This window comes from Aquarana catesbeiana, linkage group LG08 (assembly GCF_042186555.1).
Source record: "Aquarana catesbeiana isolate 2022-GZ linkage group LG08, ASM4218655v1, whole genome shotgun sequence".
NCBI classification, from domain to species: domain Eukaryota; kingdom Metazoa; phylum Chordata; class Amphibia; order Anura; family Ranidae; genus Aquarana; species Aquarana catesbeiana.
The window spans coordinates 1,588,282-1,612,232 of NC_133331.1; the positions used below are offsets into that span (position 1 = coordinate 1,588,282).

Sequence of the window (23,951 nt, forward strand, 5' to 3'; positions counted from 1 at the left end):
ATATATATGATGCTGGGTGCCAAGATGAGTTCGTACCATGGGGGTGGGGGGGGGTGGTGTGCCTGCAGTGGATATAAAATGGCCTCAAGATGATCCCCTCCCATAAAACCACGATCATTGGTTCACTTATTCAATTTCTGGCATTATAGATTTGGGGGTGACCCTAATTCTTATCTAGTGCCAAATAGGGTTCCATACGCCCAAGGATATGAAGGTCCCAAATAGAGGAAAACACCAGTCAATGTTAAGGGGGATCATGAGAGAATGACACAACATTGGCCAAATACATTGGGGATCTTCTTTTTAATGGAAGGGAACAAGAGTTTGGCGGCCCGTACAGGATGCATTCCAGGGGTGGCCCTGCGCAGTGTGCACAGGTAAGTGCCAAAATACCCCCGACTGTTACAGAAAGGAGGTTCATGGAAGGGACCACTATGACAAATATATATAAAACTTCAAATATAATTGTATTAAATACAATCTTAAGACACTAATAAAATACATGCAACAGTAAATGCAACATTTGCTAGGAGCTAGGAGGATAGGACTTTCTTCATACAAGGAAAAGCTCTAGCTCAACCTTTCTCAACCTTTTTACCCCAGAGGAACCCTTGAAATAATTTTCAGGTCTCGGGGAACTCTTGATAAAACCAATTCATTGGTGGTGAATAAAGTGGTCAGAATGCAACCCTTACGGATATAGCTAAAAAGATCATTGGCTTCATGCAACTGGCTTTACCAAGTGGTATTGACCTTGGAACCATAAGAGCACCATCAATTGGGAGGTCAATCAGCCACGGCTCAAGGAACCCCTAGCAACCTCTGGAGGAACCCTAGTTGAGAATGGTTGCTCTATATCCCAAAAAATTGTGGGTACCCCTTTTGAATTTTTGAAAACCCTGGACTGCACTGGGTCCCTACAAGTAGTTTATGTATTCTAGAATTCTAAAATGACAACCAGCCTACAAGACACCAGGAAATACTGCAGAAAGGACAAGGTTATCCAGTCTAGGCAAAGTACAGCAACCACAGGGTATCTAAAAGGGTCCTACATTTTTTGGCAGTGGTCACCATACAAGATCATTGATTTTGACCAGCAAGACACATTTTATTTTTTTTCCATTGGGAGGTTTGCAATTTATAAAAGTCAAGGGAGAAGCAGTTAATGAACAAGTTTTACACCCCCGTGCTATAATATCTGATACAGGAGTCTAGTTGGACCAACACCTTTGTAGGTTTCTCCATACACAGAAAGCTGTCTGCTGGTTTCCCACTCACTGTCTCTCATTGTGCCCTACGATGGTAGGTAATGGGGAACATTCTGACAAAAAATCTTAGTTCAGCCCAAGTGTGATGATCACTCACATCATCTACTCTATCCTATCCCAGGCTTCATCTTTGTGTAATGGATCCCGTCAAGTCAAAGGGTGCTTTAAAAAAAAAAAAATTGGTAACATTTGTGGGCAAAAACAATGATATTATTATAAGCAGAGTTAGTCAACAAGGTCAAATAAGTAATGAAATGAATAAATGAAAAACAAAACAAAAAAAAACACAACAAAGTGAAAGGATTTCACCTCTATGTTAGCTCTTGGGCAGCTTCTGAAGAAGTAACCCATGAATGGTATTTTGGAGGTCAGGAAAGCAGCCACTTCCAGGTATTCAGGAGGTGACCTTGATGCCTCCTGAAGGCTCGTATTGTTTTGTTTTGTTTTGTTTTGTTTTTTCTTTGCTTTTTTTGCCAAGTGGCAATTTTTTAATAAGACTTAACATGCCAATGGCCCCCAATTGAACTTTTAAGAGGGAGTCTGACAGGCGGTGCCACCTGTCAACTCGACAAGCCATGTTAAATTTCCCATGGTTGCGGCATGTGCATAGCCCCCACTGGGATGGCGGCCTTTAGGTGGGGAGTGCCAAAGCCAAATCTCGGCTGGCCTTTTTTACCGCCCAACCATCTTTATTTTTTTTTTGTAATTTCTTTTTATCGTTATTTCCAAAGAAGAGGAAAACTTGTTACAATACAGAGCCTCTGGGCATTTCCTGGCTCAAAGAAATACAAACATGCAAAATTAAAGGTCAACAACCTAACAAGGTGTAATATCAACCTACAAAATGTGGACTTCTCCTTCACTTATAAGAATAAGTCATTGAAATAGAAAATGCGACACTTCTACTGTAAGAATGCAATAAGCGAGGGGAGGGCTTGTGCACCGGGGTTAGGATATTGGGGGGTTCAATGGAGAAAAAAATGCAAGAGTATAAAAGATAGTATTCAGGGACCTTCTGGGTCAGCCATAACTATTGAGTAGCATTACCCCCCAACCATCCTGACTGGCCATGTGAAAGAGGACTTAAATCACAACAATAAAGGCTTAAATCATCATAACAACCTAAACTCTTAAAACATAACAGCAACTCTTTATAGTTTATTGAAGAATTGCACTTTCTGGTCATTTATCTCTAAATACTCTGACCTGTCAAACACCAACACTTGATAAATAAATATAAATCATAGCAATAGTGATGTATTCGATTCAAGATTCAAGAATTTATAAGCCCCGAAGAAGGAATCTGAGGCATCACAAAAGCTTTCATCCTAAATAACTTAACTATTACTAAAAGGTGTCACTTATACTCCAAAAAACTTCATTCCACAAGACCCCCTACTTCTTCTTTTCACTTATGACCCATCTCCATAGACGGGGGCCACAAAGTGGATTCTTCTATGTCTTCTGGCAGCCTGAAGGTGCTTCATACACGCCAAGATCTCGGATTGTCCTCCAACCATCAATGATCTACACAAAGAACACAAGAACAACTTTTCTTTTTTGAGAAACTAGACCCAGAAATGTCGCCTTGTACAGGTTCTGAACCTTTCTTTAGGAAGTGGAAACTTGTTATTGAAGCTACTTTTACCAAGGCAGATATTGAAATGCCCCCTATTTAAACATAAGGTGTTTTAAGCTAAGGTCCAACTTACCGATAGACTGCGTTCTCTGCAAATGACATGAGACGGACTGTTATCCTTTCTACTTATATCTGTTGGTGATAATATCCTTCCCTTTACTGTGTATAAACGTTCTGCTGATTGTTAGTTTCTTTCTATCATCATCATCATCCTACAATGTCACCAATCACATGAGACATGTCACCGACATAACATTCAATCTTACAATGTATCTGTACTCATGGAGGAAAATAACTGTATTTTGCTCTCCAATATCTGCAGATAATGTTTTGATTTCTCTATTCGAAAAAAGAATTTGAAAACTCAATAAAATGCGTTTGTAAAAAAAAAACAGGAGCTCCAAGCTTTCTGCAATAAGAATGAATCTAATCCCCCCTTTCACGTTGTAGGAAGACATTTTATGCAAGGAACGTGGCTCCAGACTCAGCTCTCTCACACCGGAGATCAATGGGAAAAGATATCTGGGTCAGCCTTTTGCTTGGCTTTTGTTCCCAATGTTCTGGATTTAGAATTGTCTGACAAGTGCAGAGAGGTGGTTGTGACGCTTTGTGTACATTGCTATCTTTACAGCGCCAACAGAACAAAAGATCAAGCGAGAGAAAACTTCTACAAAAATAAACCAGCAGCCAACTATTCATCACATATTGTTCTTAATCGTGGTTGAAGTTTCTCTTAGCACCATAAAACCAATCTTCCAAATATTTCTGGTCATTTCGATAGATATATGTTAAGTTACGACTACAAATTACAACTGCGGCACACATGACATGACATTTGTGTCCCCCACCCAGGAAAGAACATTTCAACGTGTTCAGTAATTATACTAACACAATCCTGCTAAGTCCGTACAAGGTACAACAGGGGTGTCCAAACTTCACAGTACGAGAGCCTCATCGTATATTTTACAAATATTTGTGGCCTGAATAAAAACCCCATCAGGGTCCCCCTTACAACACATTCCTCCTAACATCTGGGTCCCTATCAGAATCCCTTCTTACATCAGAATCCCCCTTACATTAAGATCTCTGTTAGAGCCCCCCCCTTACATTAGGGTCCCCATCAGAGTCCCTCTTTACACCAGGGCCCCCACCACAGTCCCCCTCGCATTGAGGTCTTCATCCAAGTACTCTTACATCAGGTCGAAGCAGAGTCCATAAGCAGGCTCTGCTGTCCCTAATCCTCAATCAGTGTTCAATGAAGATATCCCATTGTCCCCAGATGGGAGCTAGATAAAATCTTGTAGCGGCCAGATGTGGCCAGGGGCCACAGTAAGGGGACCCTTCTTCATTGACCACCAATGTAAGGGGACACTTCTACATTGACCACCAATCTAAGAGGACACTTGTACAGTGACCACCAATATAAGGGGAAGCTTCTACATTGTGCATTGTAATGGGACCCTTCAACGCCAACCACCAATAAGGGGACACTTCTACACAGACCAACAATATAAGGGGACACTTCTACACAGACCAACAATATAAGGGGACACTTCTACAGAGACCAACAATATAAGGGGACACTTCTACACAGACCAACAATATAAGGGGACACTTCTACACAGACCAACAATATAAGGGGACACTTCTACACAGACCAACAATATAAGGGGACACTTCTACAGAGACCAACAATATAAGGGGACACTTCTACAGAGACCAACAATATAAGGGGACACTTCTACACTGACCATCAATCCAAGTGGACATTTCTACACTGACCAACAATATAAGGGGAAGCTTCTACATTGTGCATTGTAAAGGGACCCTTTAACGCCAACCACCAATCTAAGTGGTCACTTCTACACCGACCACCAATCTAAGGGAACACTTCTTCACTGACCACCAATCCAAGGGGACATTTCTACACAGACCAGCAATATAAGGGGATGCTTTTACATTGACCACCAAGTAAGGGGACACTTCCACATTGACCTCCAATGCAAGGAGAAACATCTACACTGGCCAGCAATATAAGGGGACACTTCTACATTGACCACCAATATAAGGGGAAACTTCTACACCGTCCACCAATCTAAGGAGACACTTCTACACCAATCGCCAATCTAAGGGGACACCTCCACACAGACCAACAATGTAAGGGGACACTTGCACATTGACCACCAATTTAAGGAGACACTTCTATATTGACCACCAATCTATGAGGACACTTCTACCTTGACCATCAATATAAGGGGACGCTAGTACATTGGCAAACCGATGTAAAGGGAAACTTCTACACCGACCACCAATCTAAAGGGACACTTCTACACTGACCACCAATATACTGTAAGGGAACATTTCTGCATTGGCCACCAATGTAAAGGGACACGTGTACACTGACTACCAAGGAAAGGGGACTTATTTTGTGAGGGGTTGGCAACAAAATTATCTTCCCTGATGTCAAATATTCTTTCAAAACTTTCGACATATTGATTGCGCTATGTGTTGTGGGTAAAATCTTTTTCACAGGGTTTCCCTGAGACCTGAAGATTATTTCAAGGTTACTTCGAAGGGGAAAAAGATTGAGAAAGGGCCCTGTGTGTTTTATATATATCAAAATATATTCCTTATTTCATTACCAAAACCGTCATCGAGAGTGAAAATTGAGTTTAGGAAGAAATGTTACCGTAGACTTCACAAAAGCATTTATCAATACTGAATATTTGAGAACAGATTTGTTAATGGAGCATAATATTTATAATTAAATTAAAACTCAGGAGGAATCGTTTCTTTTGCACGCCATCGGGACTGGAATTCGGCTTCCAGAGGAAAAATGTTACCCCGGACTTCACAAAGGCATTTATCAACAGCGAATATTAGAGGCGAGACGCTTTAATGTAGCATCATATCTATAATTAAATTCAAAACTCGAGAATCTTTTCTTTTGTAAGTGATCAGGACTGAAATTTGACTTGAATAGGAGAATGTTACCCCAAACTTCACAAAGGCATTTATCAATAGTGAATATTGAAGACTCGTTTAATGGAGCATCCTATCTAAAATTAAATTCAGCACTCAAGAGTTGTTTCTTTTGCCTGTAGATGAATGATCCACAAGAGAAATCTGGAAAGTACAGAGATAAGACAGATAGAGAAAATAACAGGAAGCTGTCAGGCCCGGGTAGAATTCACAAGAATAATATATATGTATTGTGTAAGACTTCTCCGGGCCGCTGTCAGCATTACTGCACCGCTAAAGGGTGAAAATATTCAAAGGTATTCAAAATATTCAAAGGTTCATCATTTGCAACATTCAGGGAAATTCAAAGGTTCCTTCTTAGAATCTCTCATTATTAAGACAAGTTCCTCTTTTCTAAAGCTCACTTATTTCGTATTGGCAGAACACCGAAAATATGGAGAAACATTATTTAGCTCACGAATTTGAAGGCTGACACCAAATGTTCATCTTCTGTGCATGTTCAATCACTTGCTTCATTGTTTCGAATGTGTGTTTTGTTGTTTTGGGGGGAGGGGGGGTTTGTAAACTTGTCCAAATGTAAAGTTAAGTTGTGAGCGTGTTCAAATACTGACACAAATACTGATACAAATACTGATAGAAATACTGATAGAAATACTGATACAAATACTGATACAAATTCTGATACATTGTTTCAGCTGTTTGGTAATATACTGAAATACATCAGGTGGTGATTGTATAATTCAAACTGTGAACACGTATCACATTGTTACATAAAATATCAGTGATTTCCCTCAAATAAAATATCAATGATTATGGTTTAAATTCAAGATGCTCCAAGTGTTGGATTTAAGTTTTAGTTCATCTTGACTCGCCATGCGGGAAATTAAAAGCATAATAAATATCCCTTTTTATCCTTCTTTAACCCCAGGTGAATTTTGTATTCCTTTTGATAATTCATTGTAGAACTATTGTATTAGGAAAAATGTACAGTGTGTCGGTTCAACACTTTATGACAAGAGCCTAATCCAAGCGATTCATTGATTAAAGCCGCTCTCCAGCTTTGCAATCACTAAATAGATGGTTTGGGTCAGCTTGGCGCGAACAAACTATTTAAAGTGATAGCAAGGATGGAGTCCAGCTTTAAAGCTCATGTAGAATTTTTTTATTCATGTTTCTTATATTTTTATTACAAGAGAATGTTAATGTAAGTGGCATTATTACAGCTGTGCACTGCGGTCTCACTTTAAATGAACGCTCACAACTGATTGTACATCTGAGGATTATTATGGGCCTGATAGGCCTTTTCAGAGGTGCGCCGTCCTCTACAGAAGATTATTATTGTTGTTTTCATCTTGTATATCATGTTATCATACTGAGGTTTGTCTTATCGCTATACAGAATATTTATGTTGTCTACAGTATTCTATAGTGTATATCATATTATTATACTGGGGTTTGTCTTGTCGGTATACAGTGTGTTTATGTTGTCTACAGTATTCTATAGTGTATGTTATTTTACAGTAGTGTTTTTGTCTATTCAGTTTACAGCAGGTTTATGTTGTTCATGTGATAATGTATATCATATTATTATGCTGTGTTTTGCCTATTCAGTATATGGTATGTTTATGGCATATCTGATAGTGTATATAATAACAATATACTGTGTTTTATATACATATGTTTATGTTGTCTATTTTATAGTGTCTATCATAACATTATATCATAACATTATATCATGTTTTGTCTATTAAGTATACAGTATATTATTATGTTGGCTATTTGATAGTATAATATGCTTTTGTCTAATCAGTTTATAGTATGTTTATGTTGTCTGTTATATTATAATATATTACTGTGTTGTGTTTAATCATCAGTATACAATATGTTTATGTTGTATATTTGATAACTTATATCATGTTTTGTCTATTAAGTATACAGTAAGTTTATGTTGGCTATATGATAGTGTGTATCCTATTATAATATGATACTATTATACTATGCATTGTCTAATCAGTATACATTGTGTTTTTGTTGTCTAATTGATAACGTATATCATGTTCTGTCTATTGAGTATACATTGTGTTTTGTTGTATATTTGATATTCTATATTATGTTCTGTCTATATTGAGTATACAGTATGTTTTTGTTGTATATTTGATATTCTATATTATGTTCTGTCTATATTGAGTATACAGTATGTTTTTGTTGTCTATTTGATATTGTATATCATAATATTTTAGCATGATCTGTCTATTGAGTCTACAATATGTTTATGTTGACTATTTGATAGTTTGTATCATATTATACTATTATAGTATTATATGCATGGTCTAATCACTATATAGTATTGTTGTCTATTTGATGGAATATATCATATTAAAATGTCTTTTGTCTAATCAGTTTATAATCTGTTTATGGTGTCAATTTTTATAGAGTCCATCATATTAAATGATGTTTTGTCCAATCAGTATACAGTATGCTGGTGCTTTGCATGTTACAATGTGTATCATAACATTATGCTGGGTGTTGTCTAATCAGTATATAGTATGTTTATGTTGTCTATTTGATCATATATATCATAATATTATACAATGTTTCTCTGTGTACATTATTGGGTGTTGTGTGGAGTCAGTATTCAGTAGGTATTTGCTGTCTCTGTGATGTTTGTTATGTAATTCTGCAATGCACGGACGCACTTTAAACTATTTATTGAGGTGAAAGGTACAGAATTCTGAAACTGGTGACCTTTATATAGCAAGGTCATAGTTTAGCCATTGAGATGGGAAAAGTCCACCCATTATCTGGAAGCACCAAATCCGGGAATAGAGGGAAGAGAGGCGTCTGCTGATGTAGAAGGATTTGTGCGATTTATTGTCGTAGATTTATCATGAGAAGCAATTTCATGGTTAGGATTGTAGCAGAGTGTTGTATCGTGTTAATCGATCAATGAATGGATTAACTTGGGGGTTGAAGTGAATGATCCCCTTATTGGGCTAAATTAAGTTATTACAGATGCTTGCGCAAAAAATCGGGTCTAAATGAGATGATTGGACTGTGGATGGGATTATCAGTAATTGTTTTGCTCTTTCGTAGTCAGACTAGGCCCATTAAAAATATCCGATTGTAACATTAATGGAAACAAGAGAAGAGATTGTTTGTTATTGTGACAAAGTCACAATATTGTGACAATTGCTTACAACCAAAAACCGAATGACGGTCAATGCGTAAGATCTTCACATATTATACATTATATACACGGCACACCTAAATGTATCGAATGTTCCTGTAATGGGGGCCTCTGATAGTTATTAAAAATGCAACCAGACATCCAACATAGATGTGTCCCCAATCTGACAAATCCTGAACCATGGTCGCGGTTTATTTTTGCGACCAAAATACAAAAAGTTGGACAAGTTTTCAGGAAAACGATGTTCCTCTGTGACCCCCGTTGTTATCATTATATTCGTTATCCATCATGGGACACAATGGAGGGGGATTGGGGGAGTTTGGTTTGGAAGGGCCCATCACCCCCACCGACACCTTCACACCACCAGGCCTGGCCCAATAAACATTCATTTGATGGAATTACCAATCAGCAAATATATAATACAGAATATCAATAATCAAATCATCTTTCTTAAAACAAAAAGAAACATTTGAGTGTAAAAATGAATAATAAAAGGAAGGTTTGCACTGACAATATAACAGTAACTTATAAAAGAAAGTATAAAGGAGGTGAGAGATGACAAGAGAGCGTTGTGTGTGTCTTACCTGCAGGATCTGGGGCACAGATGTCTCTGCTCCCGGTCTTCTCTTCCCTTCGGGGTTTAGATCGCTATCCTCCTCCCACCACACACAGGAAATCAAACGTCTCATCTGGGGCAACAAATCACTTGGCGAACTGAAGATGCCGAGCAGCTGAGAGAAAGGTAAAGAAATGTTCAAACGATGATGTTGTGCAACAAAACTGTATGAAGTTCTTCAGCTGAGAACCATGAGAGAACATCAACAGGTCGTAGAAAAAAAGTGCAGAGACTTTATAGAGATGTCTACAACGTGACTATGGGGCTTTAAAGTTGAACTCCGGCCTTCCCTTCAGTCTTGTACACAGTTGTACCTGCCCCCCCACCCTTCTGGACTGAAACGGCTTCCTCTCATTTCACCGCACACTGTGAGCTTCTCACCATGTGCAATAAACGCTGCAGCATGTTAGATAGAACCACCTCATTTCCCAGTTTGAGGACGTCCAGCGTCATCGCCTCTCCTTATCAGCCTGAGGCAAGACATAGATGATGCGATTTTCTTTCCTGCAATCACGGGTTGCATGAAAGAATATCGCTCACTTCCCCCATCAAAACAGTCAGAATTAATGGGGGAATCCCTCTCACAGTGCAGTTGTGTCTTGCCAGCAGGGAGTCTTCTCAGCCTTGGCCGGTCCCTGCTGAACCAGCCAAGATTCGATCCATACATGGCCGGTTTGACTGTCCCTGGCCTTCCCCTCTCACATACCTGTGTGAGGAGCTTGAGAGCTGTAGATACTAAAGGGTGGCCTTCAGGCAATTCCTGTCCAAGCACCTCCAAAAGTTAGGACAGGGGATACAAGGGCAATGGAAGGGTGCAGCTGACAGGAAGCTGGAATTGAAGACTTGCACTTGGGAGTGTTGGTGTCAAATGAGCAGAAACTCCATTGTGAGGGCATCTAGCATACACAAAAGTCCAGTAGAGGTCAGAGGTGGGTTACAAGACGAGTTTGGTAACAGTCAAGGAGGAAGGCACCAAATTACGATCAAGGTCAAGGTAAGGGACAAGCAGAGGTTGGCAACGTGCAGGAAGTGAGGTACAGAGTCAATCCATAGCCAAAGTCTTGGTCAACAGCCCAGGTCAAGGCCGATAACAAAGTAGGCAGCAAACATAGACAGGCAAGGAATATCCAGAAGCAGCATCAGATGAAACCCGGGTCAATAACAGGGTCAAGGAGGTTCAGGGTCAGGGATAACAGGAACTCAAGTTGAAAGACCATTCAGCAATGTTCTCATGCAGAGGCCCAGGTTTATATAGCCCACAAGGCAGGAGAATCTCTGTTCCTCCACATGCATGCTGTTGTGCGCACATGTGTTCGCATTGTTATACATTTAGTTAGATTCCCATGCTGAAAACATGTGCGTGTTTAGCTGGCACAACCTTTCACACGATGTTCCCGGCACCCCCTTTCATTCATTCGATTTCAATCCTTTCAGTCATGGAGGCTCAACATTGGGGTTCCATAAATTCTGTAAATTGCAAACTTTATTCTGAACCCCGTTGAAGTCTATGGGGGACACATTTTGGAAATCAATAATTATTGCTTTTGGGCCTAAAAAGCAAACAAAGGACCCAGGTAGGTGGGCACTGCCCCGGGAGGACATGTACCAATGCAATAAAACATATTAAATGTACTGTTCAGGTCCTCCTTTTTATGTGACTTTGAAGGTGGCATTGGAATAACATCAATCTTTTCAGTTGTGGCTTAGGAGATGCCTTTAAGCTATATGTGGGGCCTTGATACAATATGATTCTCACAAACTGCGTTGTAGATGCCACACCTGATTTATGTAACCAGCCATAGTGGGCATACATTGACCAATGGGAGCGGCTCTTCAAAAAAATAAAGCTTAAGCCCTCAACTCTGTACACACTGGCCACTTACACAACAGTTTGATGGTATACCAGTAACAAACAAATGGCCCCTGCCCCCACCTATAACTGGCCTTCACAGAAAGGAGCACATGGAAGGGCGAACGCATGAAAGACAAAACCAGAGGAAATTCCCAGCTCAACCCACCAACCAGTCTGCTTACCAACCGAATTAACCTGTCCAACAGTCTGTGGTAAAAAAACACGGGTTTAGTTAAGACACATTTGCAAACGCATGCGAAAGCTGCAAGGCCTCTTCGTGGAACCCCGTATCGCTTCCATTCCTAAAACTACTAAATTTATGAGCGTCTCCATGGTGGGAGCACATGCATTCTATTGGATAGAGAAGGGGCAGGTGGGCCCTTGCTGTGAAGGCAAGTTATAGGTGGGGGCAGGGGCCATCTCTATGTTAGTGGTGTAAATTTGGTCAGGTGACACACTTTGGGGGGGGGGGCACACTGCCCTCTCAGGTACAAGCCGCAATGAGGAGGCCTCAGGTGAGTGACCTGAGGGAGGAATTCAGAGACCTGGGTGCTTGGAAGAAGCTGACGGAGGGAAGATGTCTGCCATAGATCTGTTTGGTATCACTTGGATTGGAAGGGGGGCTCCATCACATTGAAAGCTCTTGGGGACCTTGTGCTTTAGCTACCCCTCTGGTGCTTAGTACAGTCAGCTGTGGTTCTATTAAAGGGGACACCGTCTGGTGTCCTGAAGAGCTCTGTCCAGACACTTTCCTACTTAAAGGGAGTTTGCTCTAATGGCTCTACTACTACTTTTTTTTTTTTAATATCACAAAATAGATACATCCTTGGAGAGAAAACAACATAGGTTTCAATGCTCACAAATTTACAACGTTTGTCTAGAAGCCAATAATTGCCTCTGGAAATACAAAAGGGGAAATATGAGGGAATGTAATAACTAAATAGACAGAGGCTTCTTTCTATGCGAGCACATGAATCAAAACATAAGAAAGAAAAAACGTTGCTTTAATTTGAAGAGAAAGATGAAAGAGAAAGAATAGAGGAGGGGGAATAGGGAAGAATAGATGATAGGAAAGAAAATAGATGAAGGACGAGGGATAGAAGATAGGGTATGGGATAGGGTGGGGGGGTTGTTGGCATGCATGTCAATATGTTGAAAAATATTGAAATAATGGAATTTAGATAGCAATGCTTAATTGATAGACTTAAGGGGTTTGCATTATAATGTCCTTATAGGAGGAAGTGGACTGGAATTTTACCCAAGGGTGACCAAGTTAGCGAATGCTTCTTGGAAGTACCTTTAATGTTGTGGGTAATATTCTCCATGAGATGAACTTCATCTTCCTTTTGTAGCCAGACTTTTATAGACGGGGTTGTTGGTTGGCCCCATAGAGTAGGAATTAAAGCTTTGGCGGTGTTCAATAGGTGAGGAATGAATGAGCGTTTATATGAGCCTATCGGGGCATTTGTGGCATGGAAAAGAATAGTTATGGATCATTGGGTAGATTGACATCCGAAATCTGTAGGATCAGATTGCAAATGGCAGCCTAAAAGGGTCCAATGAGTGGGCGGCTCTACTACTACTTAAAGTGCAAGTTCACCTTTACAGAAGGTGAACTTACACAGGACACCCTCCTCACACCCCCCAGTCCCACTGACCTGCAGCATGGAGATCTCCCGTTATGAGCCCCGCTATAGCCGCCTCACCGCTCTGGGGCTTAGAAATCCCCTTGGCATTCATGTGTCTTCTTCCCCGCTGAGAGGATGGTCTACGGGGGGCACCGACCAATTAGAATGCTCCTAAACATCCCTCCTGATGGGGTACATTTAGGAGATTAAGCTGCGGGGATTTCCAAGCCATGGACCGGTGAGGCGGCTATACCAGGGCTGAAGATGGGAGATCGCCGAGCTGCGTGTCAGCGGGACTAGTGGGGTGAGGAGGGGTCCGGTGTAAGTTCACCTTACAGATTTTTCTGTAAAGGTGAACTTACCCTTGAAGCTGCAGTCCACTGTTTGTTACAAGTGCGGACTTCATTGTAGCTTCTCCTGAAAGGAAGTCCTCAGTTGTACAGTTCTTATCTTTGGAGTATCCCACCACTTCCCTCATCCCTATCCAAATTCTCCAAAAACAAAAAAAAACAACATCCCTTAGACTGGTCCTTGATGAAATGAGTGAATGAGCCTGTTGGGTGCCTGGCTGTGGGGCAGAAGTTGGGAAGACCTGGTCAGTAATCCCTACAGGAGCAGGACTACATTAATTTATCTGCTTAGTGCATACATATACCATTGTGTCCTTCAGCCTTTGCCTGCAGCATAACAGCCCATATCAGCCTTGGTAAACACAGAATTATGCACCAAATATCTGAGCAGGAGCAGCACTTCAATTCAAAAGTGGATAACAAAAGGCCCACACTCATTGTCGGGACAAGGCTGTTTGAGCACCCTGGGTGAAAAGCCCAAAGTTGCCCCCCCTGACCTTCCTCATGAAATGTAAACTAGTTCTGTTGCAGAATAGGTTTCAGGTCCTGCACTTTTTGAACTCCCATCATCATCATCATCCTCCAGTTTATAATCTGTAGTGCACCACAGAGGCAGATGTTATTTTTTTGCCCAGAAGGCCATGCCTGCCTTCCACCAGCATGAGCAATGGAATAGTCTATGTTTTGTTGGTCCACGCTGTCAGGGTACGCATGACCTCAGATATGTGGTCCAGAATTCCAGGGCTGGAATGGTATATCACCTTCACAGAACACTGGAGAAACAAGATGGAATCTATGTAGGATGTAGGACAGTCAGGGCACAACGTTGGAACTGGTGATACCACCCCATGACCTTCACTTTGGTGATGATAATAGTGCGGTCATGTCTCCCCCTTCTACTCAATGGCCTCAGGCAGTGACTCCTTAAAATCTCCATTCCCCTTAATTGGAATGATCCACATTAGGTATAGAGATAAGACAGAGAGAGAAAATACTATGAAGCTGTCAGACCCAGACAGAATTCACAAGAATAATTGTGTAAGACTTCTTTGGGCCATCATCAGCATTACTGCACCACAACCAGGTGACACTATTCAAAGGGTCATCATTACAACATTCAATGAAAGTCAAATGTTCCTTCTCAGGATCTTTCATTATTAAGATAAGTTCCTTGTTTCTTTTGGCAGAACACCAAAATGTGTATAAACATTATTTATCTCATAAATTTGAAGGCTGACCCCAAATGTTCGTTCTATTTTGTGTGCATGTTAAATGACTTGCTCCATTGTCTCACCTATTTTTAATTTTTTTTGCAAACTTGCCCAAAATGTTAGGTTATCTCAGAAGTTTGCAACCCCCTCCACATCTGCCAGAGGTGACATGCAAGGGTATGCAAGGGAAATCCTGGGAGATCCAGACACATTAAAGCCAGCCGGCAGCTGTGGCTGTATACAGAGACAGCAGTGCTGCTGGTTCCAGAGCCCACCTCTATTCCCACCGGTGTTGGTTCCTACCCACCTGTTAGAAGTGCAACAGCATGTACTATGCACTTTGAACTATAGATGGCGCTGTAGTGATATACTAGCTTTTGTGTGTTTTGATATGTTTGTATGTTTCTACACAGGAAGGACGTTTTTTTTTCTCTGCTCTCTCCTGTAATACTGTTCTCACACATGTAATGCTGTTCTCACACATGTAATGCTGTTCTCACACAGGTAATGCTGTTCTCACACATGTAATGCTGTTCTCACACAGGTAATGCTGTTCTCACACATGTAATGCTGTTCTCACACAGGTAATGCTGTTCTCACACATGTAATACTGTTCTCACACAGGTAATGCTGTTCTCACACGTGTAATGCTGTTCTCACGTATATAATGCTGTTCTCACACATGTAATGCTGTTCTCACACATGTAATGCTGTGCTCACATATATAATGCTGTTCTCACACGTGTAATGCTGTTCTCACATATATATTGCTGTTCTCACACACGTAATGCTGTTCTCCCACGTGTAATGCTGTTCTCACATATATAATGCTGTTCTCACACATGTAATACTGTTCTCACACATGTAATGCTGTTCTCACACATGTAATGCTGTTCTCACACACGTAATGCTGTTCTCACGTATATAATGCTGTTCTCACACATGTAATACTGTTCTCACACATGTAATGCTGTTCTCACACATGTAATGCTGTTCTCACACATGTAATGCTGTTCTCACACATGTAATGCTGTTCTCACATATATAATGCTGTTCTCACACGTGTAATGCTGTTCTCACATATATATTGCTGTTCTCACACATGTAATGCTGTTCTCACACAGGTAATGCTGTTCTCACACAGGTAATACTGTTCTCACACATGTAATGCTGTTCTCACATATGTAATGCTGTTCTCTTATGCAGGTAACGCTGAATTCTAAATTCCTGTTACCACTTAACCAACACCAGCTCCCTCCACAGTGAAGGTGTGTCCAGTTGGATGCCCCTGGCTGCTTGTTCTCACTTTGGAAGGGTAATTATGTACCGGTATTTTCCTGTTCTCTTTTAGATTGATCCAGGTGGAGGCCAGGCTTTATTGTCAGTGTGCCTGCTCTCCCTCGGGACGTTCCTCTCCCTCCGCCGCCATGCACCGGCCTCAGGTTGGAGAGGACACTATTATAGCCAAAGAACTTTATCTGCAAATGGCTGTAAATGACTTCCATGGCTATTAACTCCTTCCAATCCTTCCAATCTCTTGTGAGTGCCTCACTGTGATGTTGGATATAATGTGGAGGGAGAAGGTTTTAAGGGATTTTCTAACAGCTATTGGGAACTTCTATGTTAGGCTACATTCACATGGGTGTTTAGCCGGTGGTGGAACTACCAGGGTCACAAAGGCCGCACTTGCCCTGGCGTTCCTCCACTGCAGGGGGGACCCCAAGACAGCTGCAGGACTGTAAGATTTGAGTCACACTGATGTGACCCTAAAACCATGCAACTTGCATGCGATTTCCCCGCAACTTGTTTGTAAATTCTGAGCAACTTTCTTTTGCGACTTTTGTAATTTAACATTGTAGTCTATGGCACTCAAATCCAGACAAGAGGAAAATGCCCCGGGACCAATGGAAAGGGCCCTGGCTGTCAGGGGGGCCCTTCTAGGTTTTGTGAACCAGGGCCCAAAAGGTTCTAGTTATGTCTCGGCGTGAAGGTGCAGGAATTATGGCTGATGTGAGATGTTAGGGTGCAAGAATTGGGGTTGATCTGAGGTCTGAAGGTTCAGGAGTTGTGATCTGAAGTGTTAAGGTGCAGGAATTGGGGTGATCTGAGGAGCAAAGGTGCAGGAATTGGGGTGATCTGAGGAGCAAAGGTGCAGGAATTGGGGTGATCTGAGGTCTGGAGGTGCAGGAATTGGGGTGATCTGAGGAGCAAAGGTGCAGGAATTGGGGTGATCTGAGGAGTGAAGGTGCAGGAATTGGGGTGATCTGAGGTGTGGAGGTTCAGGAGTTGTGATCTGAGGTGTTAAGGTGCAGGAATTGGGGTGATCTGAGGTGTGGAGGTTCAGGAGTTGTGATCTGAGGTGTTAAGGTGTAGGAATTGGGGTGATCTGAGGTGTGGAGGTTCAGGAATTGGGGTGATCTGAGGTATGTGTGTGCGCGCGTGCGCGGGGGCACATGGACCTTTAAAAGAACAGCAGTTGCACTTGCGCGGTGCTGTTTGATCTGCAGCTTCCAGTGTCCTGGGACCTGTACCCGCTATCTGATTACCTGTACTGACCCGGCTCTGCTGACTCCTGATATCTCCAATCCTGACCTCGGCCTGCCTTGACTCTGCTAAAGACTTTCTGCTTGATATCCTGTTGCCAACCACTGCCTGTTCATCTGCCCCCCGCTCCAGCTTACTGCCTTGCTCTGTCTGATTACCTGTGTTGACCCGGCTTGTCTCACCCGGCTCCAACCTGCTGCTGATCCTTCACCATCCAGCTCACCGGGTCACTGACCTGCATCATCCTCCCCTGTCATCCCCATCCCGGTCCTTCCTGGTGGTTCATCATCAGCCCATCCATGCCGGCTACCACAGATCTCACAGGCACTATTACCTCACTCCGCTCTCAAGGCCACTGTCCCAACTCCAGTGACTCCTGAGCCAGAGAGGTTTCCTCCTACAAGTCAGGCTCTACTACGAGGTACGTAACAGAGGGTCAGACAAGCATGTCCAGAATAATCCTGGAACGGAGTCCCTGGAAATTAATCACCATGCTCTTCCTATTAGGATGCTCCTTCACTGCCCACGGGATCCTTGTTACTCACATAAAGGTGAAAAGGAATAGAAGGGGCGTAACATAGTTTAGTATTTTGGGTAAAGTTTAATGTCTAAAAGGTATTACACTCACTTGGTTTAAAATCAAAATCAGCAATAAAACAGAGAACGTTTCTAACCAACAAAATGGCTGCTGTGTCCTGGTGCACGATGATGTCATACGTCACAACTCCTCCCTACGTGTTTCGTCATTAATGATGTCGTCAGGGCCATGTCATTGATGTTGAAACGTGTGATGTCATCATGCACCAGGACGTGGTGGCCATTTTGTTGTTTTTTTTAGGAGCCCTGTTGGGGGACTGTTAGTGAAATATCAGGGGTCTAAACAGACCCCTGATGTCTCACTTTTGAGACAGGGGAGCAGGGAAGCACACAAGGGGCCTCGCACCAGTAGGAAGGGGAACCAGGCTGGACAGGAGGGACAGTGGGGGTGGCATTTACTAGAACTGATTGGCTGAATGCGGGTGGGAGGGACAGGAGGAAAGGCTGTCTTTCAGAGGCTTCAGGAGGAAATGACAACCATCTCAAATGAATGCCCCTTATAAGAAGGTGGACTTGGTTTCACTTTTGTTGCTGCGGCACTTCATCACACACTTCTGTGCAACAAAAGTACGCTCCAGAGCACCCTAGATGTAGCACCCCATTTTTTGGTGCAGCTGTTTTACTGATCACTTTCATTAACTATTGGGTGTCCATCAGGGGCGGACTGATAACTCATGGGGCCCCCAGGCAATCAGAGATTATGGGGCCACACAGTATACACACACACAGTATACAATCACACAGTATACACACACACAGTATACAATCACACAGTATACACACACACAGTATACAATCACACAGTATACAATCACACAGTATACAATCACACAGTATACACACACACAGTATACAATCACACAGTATACACACACACAGTATACAATCACACAGTATACAATCACACAGTATACAATCACACAGTATACACACACACAGTATACAATCACACAGTATACACACACACACAGTATACAATCACACAGTATACAATCACACAGTATACAATCACACAGTATACAATCACACAGTATACAATCACACAGTATACACACACACAGTATACACACACACAGTATACAATCACACAGTATACACACACACAGTATACAATCACACAGTATACACACACACAGTATACAATCACACAGTATACAATCACACAGTATACAATCACACAGTATACACACACACAGTATACAATCACACAGTATACACACACACAGTATACAATCACACAGTATACAATCACACAGTATACAATCACACAGTATACACACACACAGTATACAATCACACAGTATACACACACACAGTATACAATCACACAGTATACACACACACAGTATACACACACACAGTATACAATCACACAGTATACAATCACACAGTATACACACACACAGTATACAATCACACAGTATACACACACACAGTATACACACACACAGTATACAATCACACAGTATACAATCACACAGTATACACACACACAGTATACACACACACAGTATACACACACACAGTATACAATCACACAGTATACACACACACAGTATACACACACACAGTATACACACACACAGTATACAATCACACAGTATACAATCACACAGTATACAATCACACAGTATACAATCACACAGTATACACACACACAGTATACAATCACACAGTATACAAAGACAGATGTAAAAAAAAACACAGATTTATACATACTGTCCCTGGTTTTACTGAGGCTGGCAACCCTGAAGGGGCCCCCTAGTGGCCCAGGGCCCTGGGGCAGTGCCCGAGTCGCTCAATGTTCAGTACGCCCCTAGTGTCCATACTTTACCACTGGCTGAAGGGGGCCCTACATGCACTTTAGACAACAGCCCGCCCGCTGAATGTGCCATGTCCGAGATGGTCTTCACCACAGTGATAAGCGGCATTTTATTCACCTGAGGTGTGGGGTAGTTTAGGTGAACAATGTATGTAAAACACTTAAGGGGTTGGTTTTTAAAATATACAGTAAGGTGTTGGGACAATACACACAGTATATTACCAAAAGTATTGGGACGCCTGCTTTTACATGACCTTTAATGACATCCCAGTCTTAGTCCAGAGGGTTCAATATTGAGTTGGCTCCGCCCTTTGCAGCTATAACAGCTTCAACTCTTCTGGGAAGGCCGTCCACAAGGTTTAGGAGGGTGTCTATGGGAATGTTTGACCATTCTTCCAGAAGAGCATTTGTGAGGTCAGGCACTGATGTTGGATGAGAAGGCCTGGCTCGCAGTCTCTGCTCTAATTCATCCCAAAGGTGTTCTATGGGGTTGAGGTCAGGACTCTGTGCAGGCCAGTCAAGTTCCTCCACCCCAAACTCGCTCATCCATGTCTTTATAGAGCTTGCTTTGTGCACTGGTCCAAATCATTTGGTGGCGTGGGGATTATGGTGTGGGGAGGGGATTATGGTGTGGGGGTGGAGGGGGGATTATGGTGTGGAGGGGGAATTATGGTGTGGGGGTGGAGGGGGGATTATGGTGTGTGGAGGTGGGGGGGATTATGGTGTGGGGGGAGGGGGATTATGGTGTGGGGGGTTGGAGGGGGGATTATGGTGTGGAGGGGGGATTATGGTGTGGGGGGTGGAGGGGGGATTATGGTGTGGGGGGTGGAGGGGGGATTATGGTGTGGAGGGGTGGAGGGGGGATTATGGTGTGGGGGAGGGGTAATTATGGTGTGGAGGGGTGGAGGGGGGATTATGGTGTGTGGGTGGAGGGGGGATTATGGTGTGTGGGGGTGAAGGGGGGATTATGGTGTGGAGGGGTGGAGGGGGGATTATGGTGTGGAGGGGTGGAGGGGGGATTATGGTTTGTGGGTGGAGGGGGGATTATGGTGTGGGGGGGGAGGGGGGATTATGGTGTGTGGGGGTGAAGGGGGGATTACGGTGTGGGGGGGACGGGGGATTATGGTGTGGGGGGGTGGAGGGGGTATTATGGTGTGGGGTGGAGTGGGATTATGGTGTGGGGGGAGGGGGGATTATGGTGTGGGGTGGTGGAGGGGGGATTATGGTGTGGGGGGAGGGGGGATTATGGTGTGGGGGTGGAGGGGGGATTATGGTGTGGGGGGGTGGAGGGGGGATTATGGTGTGAGGAGGTGGGGGGGATTATGGTGTGAGGAGGTGGGGGGGATTATGGTGTGTGGGGGGGGATTATGGTGTGGGGGGTGGAGGGTTGATTATGGGGTGGAGAGGGGATTATGGTGTGGGGGGGTGAAGGGGGGATTATGGTGTGGGGGGTGGAGGGGGATTATGGTGTGGGGGGGTGAAGGGGGTATTATGGTGTGGGGGGTGGAGGGGGATTATGGTGTGGGGGGAGGGGGGGATTATGGTGTGGGGGGAGGGGGGATTATGGTGTGTGGGGGTGAAGGGGGGATTATGGTGTGGGGGGAGGGGGGATTATGGTGTGGGGGGGTGGAGGGGGGATTATGGTGTGAGGGGAGGGGGGATTATGGTGTGTGGGTGGAGGGGGTATTATGGTGTGTGGGTGGAGGGGGATTATGGTGTGGGGGGGGGATTATGGTGTGGGGGGGTGGAGGGGGTATTATGGTGTGTGGGTGGAGGGGGATTATGGTGTGGGGGGGAGGGGGGATTATGGTATGGGGGGTTGGAGGGGGGATTATGGTGTGGGGTGGTGGAGGGGGTATTATAGTGTGGGGGGAGGGGGGATTATGGTGTGGGGTGGTGGAGGGGGTATTATGGTGTGGGGGGGAGGGGGGATTATGGTGTGGGGGGTGGAGGGGGATTATGGTGTGGGGGGAGGGGGGATTATGGTGTGGGGGGGAGGAGGGGGTATTATGGTGTGGGGGGGTGGAGGGGGTATTATGGTGTGGGGGGGAGGGGGGATTATGGTGTGGGGTGGAGTGGGATTATGGTGTGGGGGAGGGGGGATTGTGGTGTGGGGTGGTGGAGGGGGTATTATGGTGTGGGGGGGTGGAGGGGGTATTATGGTGTGGGGGGGGAGGGGGGATTATGGTGTGGGGTTGTTTTTCAGGGGTTGGGCTTGGCACAGTATACAAGCTGTTTTACTACGCCGCAATTGTAGAAGGAGAGACCAGGCAGGTTTAAGGAAAGTGTATTATTTTACAGAAAATAAGTTAGAAATATTGATACATTTTGTAAGCAGCTTAAGTGGGCGGCAATTTAGGAAGGACAGGTCAGGTGTGGGGGGTGGAGGGTTGATTATGGGGTGGAGAGGGGATTATGGTGTGGGGGGGTGAAGGGGGGATTATGGTGTGGGGGGTGGAGGGGGATTATGGTGTGGGGGGGTGAAGGGGGTATTATGGTGTGGGGGGTGGAGGGGGATTATGGTGTGGGGGGAGGGGGGGATTATGGTGTGGGGGGAGGGGGGATTATGGTGTGTGGGGGTGAAGGGGGGATTATAGTGTGGGGGGAGGGGGGATTATGGTGTGGGGGGGTGGAGGGGGGATTATGGTGTGAGGGGAGGGGGGATTATGGTGTGTGGGTGGAGGGGGTATTATGGTGTGTGGGTGGAGGGGGGATTATGGTGTGGGGGGGTGGAGGGGGTATTATGGTGTGTGGGTGGAGGGGGATTATGGTGTGGGGGGGAGGGGGGATTATGGTGTGGGGGGTTGGAGGGGGGATTATGGTGTGGGGTGGTGGAGGGGGTATTATGGTGTGGGGGGGGAGGGGGGATTATGGTGTGGGGGGAGGGGGGATTATGGTGTGGGGTGGTGGAGGGGGTATTATGGTGTGGGGGGGAGGGGGGATTATGGTGTGGGGGGTGGAGGGGGGATTATGGTGTGGGGGGTGGAGGGGGATTATGGTGTGGGGGGAGGGGGGATTATGGTGTGGGGGGGAGGAGGGGGTATTATGGTGTGGGGGGGTGGAGGGGGTATTATGGTGTGGGGGTGGTGGAGGGGGTATTATGGTGTGGGGGGGAGGGGGGATTATGGTGTGGGGTGGAGTGGGATTATGGTGTGGGGGAGGGGGGATTGTGGTGTGGGGTGGTGGAGGGGGTATTATGGTGTGGGGGGGTGGAGGGGGTATTATGGTGTGGGGGGGAGGGGGGATTATGGTGTGGGGTTGTTTTTCAGGGGTTGGGCTTGGCACAGTATACAAGCTGTTTTACTACGCCGCAATTGTAGAAGGAGAGACCAGGCAGGTTTAAGGAAAGTGTATTATTTTACAGAAAATAAGTTAGAAATATTGATACATTTTGTAAGCAGCTTAAGTGGGCGGCAATTTAGGAAGGACAGGTCAGGCCGGTGTTCATCAAAAACATCCGAGAGTATTATTTTACAGAAAAACAAAGAGAAATATTGTACTGGCTCAACACAGACAATATAAGCAGTTACACGCTATGCGTTCCTGTGCAATTCATGTGCTACTCAGTACGATTTTCAGTATGTTTTGTCGATTTTTGGAACTATACTGATTTATACTGATACATCCTCAGTGCCAGTGGCGGCCTGTCCATTAGGGGTGCACTGGTGCCCCCCCCCCCCCCCCCCCCCCCCATCCAATGTGTCCGGCCCCCTGATCTACATGCAGGGCGCCGGACGCATGGATTCTAATCTGGCTTTTTTTTTTTTTTAAGCACATGATTAGAGCCAGAGGCTCTAATAAAAGGTTGGACTCGGGGCGCAGAGCCCATCCAGTTGTGTGACAATAGCGAATGAACATTGGCTATTGTAACACTGATTCTCCTTGCCGAAAGGAGATCTGATCTGATTGGCCACCAGGAGGAGGAGTGAGGAGATGCAGGGGAACCGGGAACAGCAGCCGCCTGCAGCCCAGAGAGATGCCACCCCTGCCCGCGAGATGGGGTAATTGCAGGACCCCGACTGACTGACCAGGGAGGATGCCGCCCGTGACCCGGCCGGCCGACTGTTTCCCCTGGGGGGCGGGGTTTTGTGCCATCCGTGACCCGACTGGGCTTGTGTGGGTGGATTGTTTGCCAATTCTGACACTTCTCCCCTACATGTAAAAATCAACTTTTTCTGCTGGAAAATTACTTAGAACCCCCAAACATTATATATATATATATATATATATATATATATATATAAATTGTTTGTAGC

The 23,951-nt window shown here is 44.3% G+C and overlaps 1 protein-coding gene across 4 annotated transcripts in view; it reads right to left on the minus strand.

The window, feature by feature from the left end:
* The window catches only part of CD4 (CD4 molecule), a 75,002-nt gene that overhangs the window by 50,435 nt on the left and 616 nt on the right, over positions 1-23,951 (minus strand). For 2 of the 4 annotated variants that reach the window (XM_073595385.1, XM_073595382.1), the window contains exon 1: positions 9,660-10,008. The gene's annotated coding sequence lies outside the window, so the exon portion shown is untranslated. Of the gene's footprint in view, positions 1-2,980; positions 3,161-9,659; positions 10,009-23,951 lie in introns of those variants that run through there. The other 2 variants (XM_073595383.1, XM_073595384.1) reach the window with 2 other exon arrangements.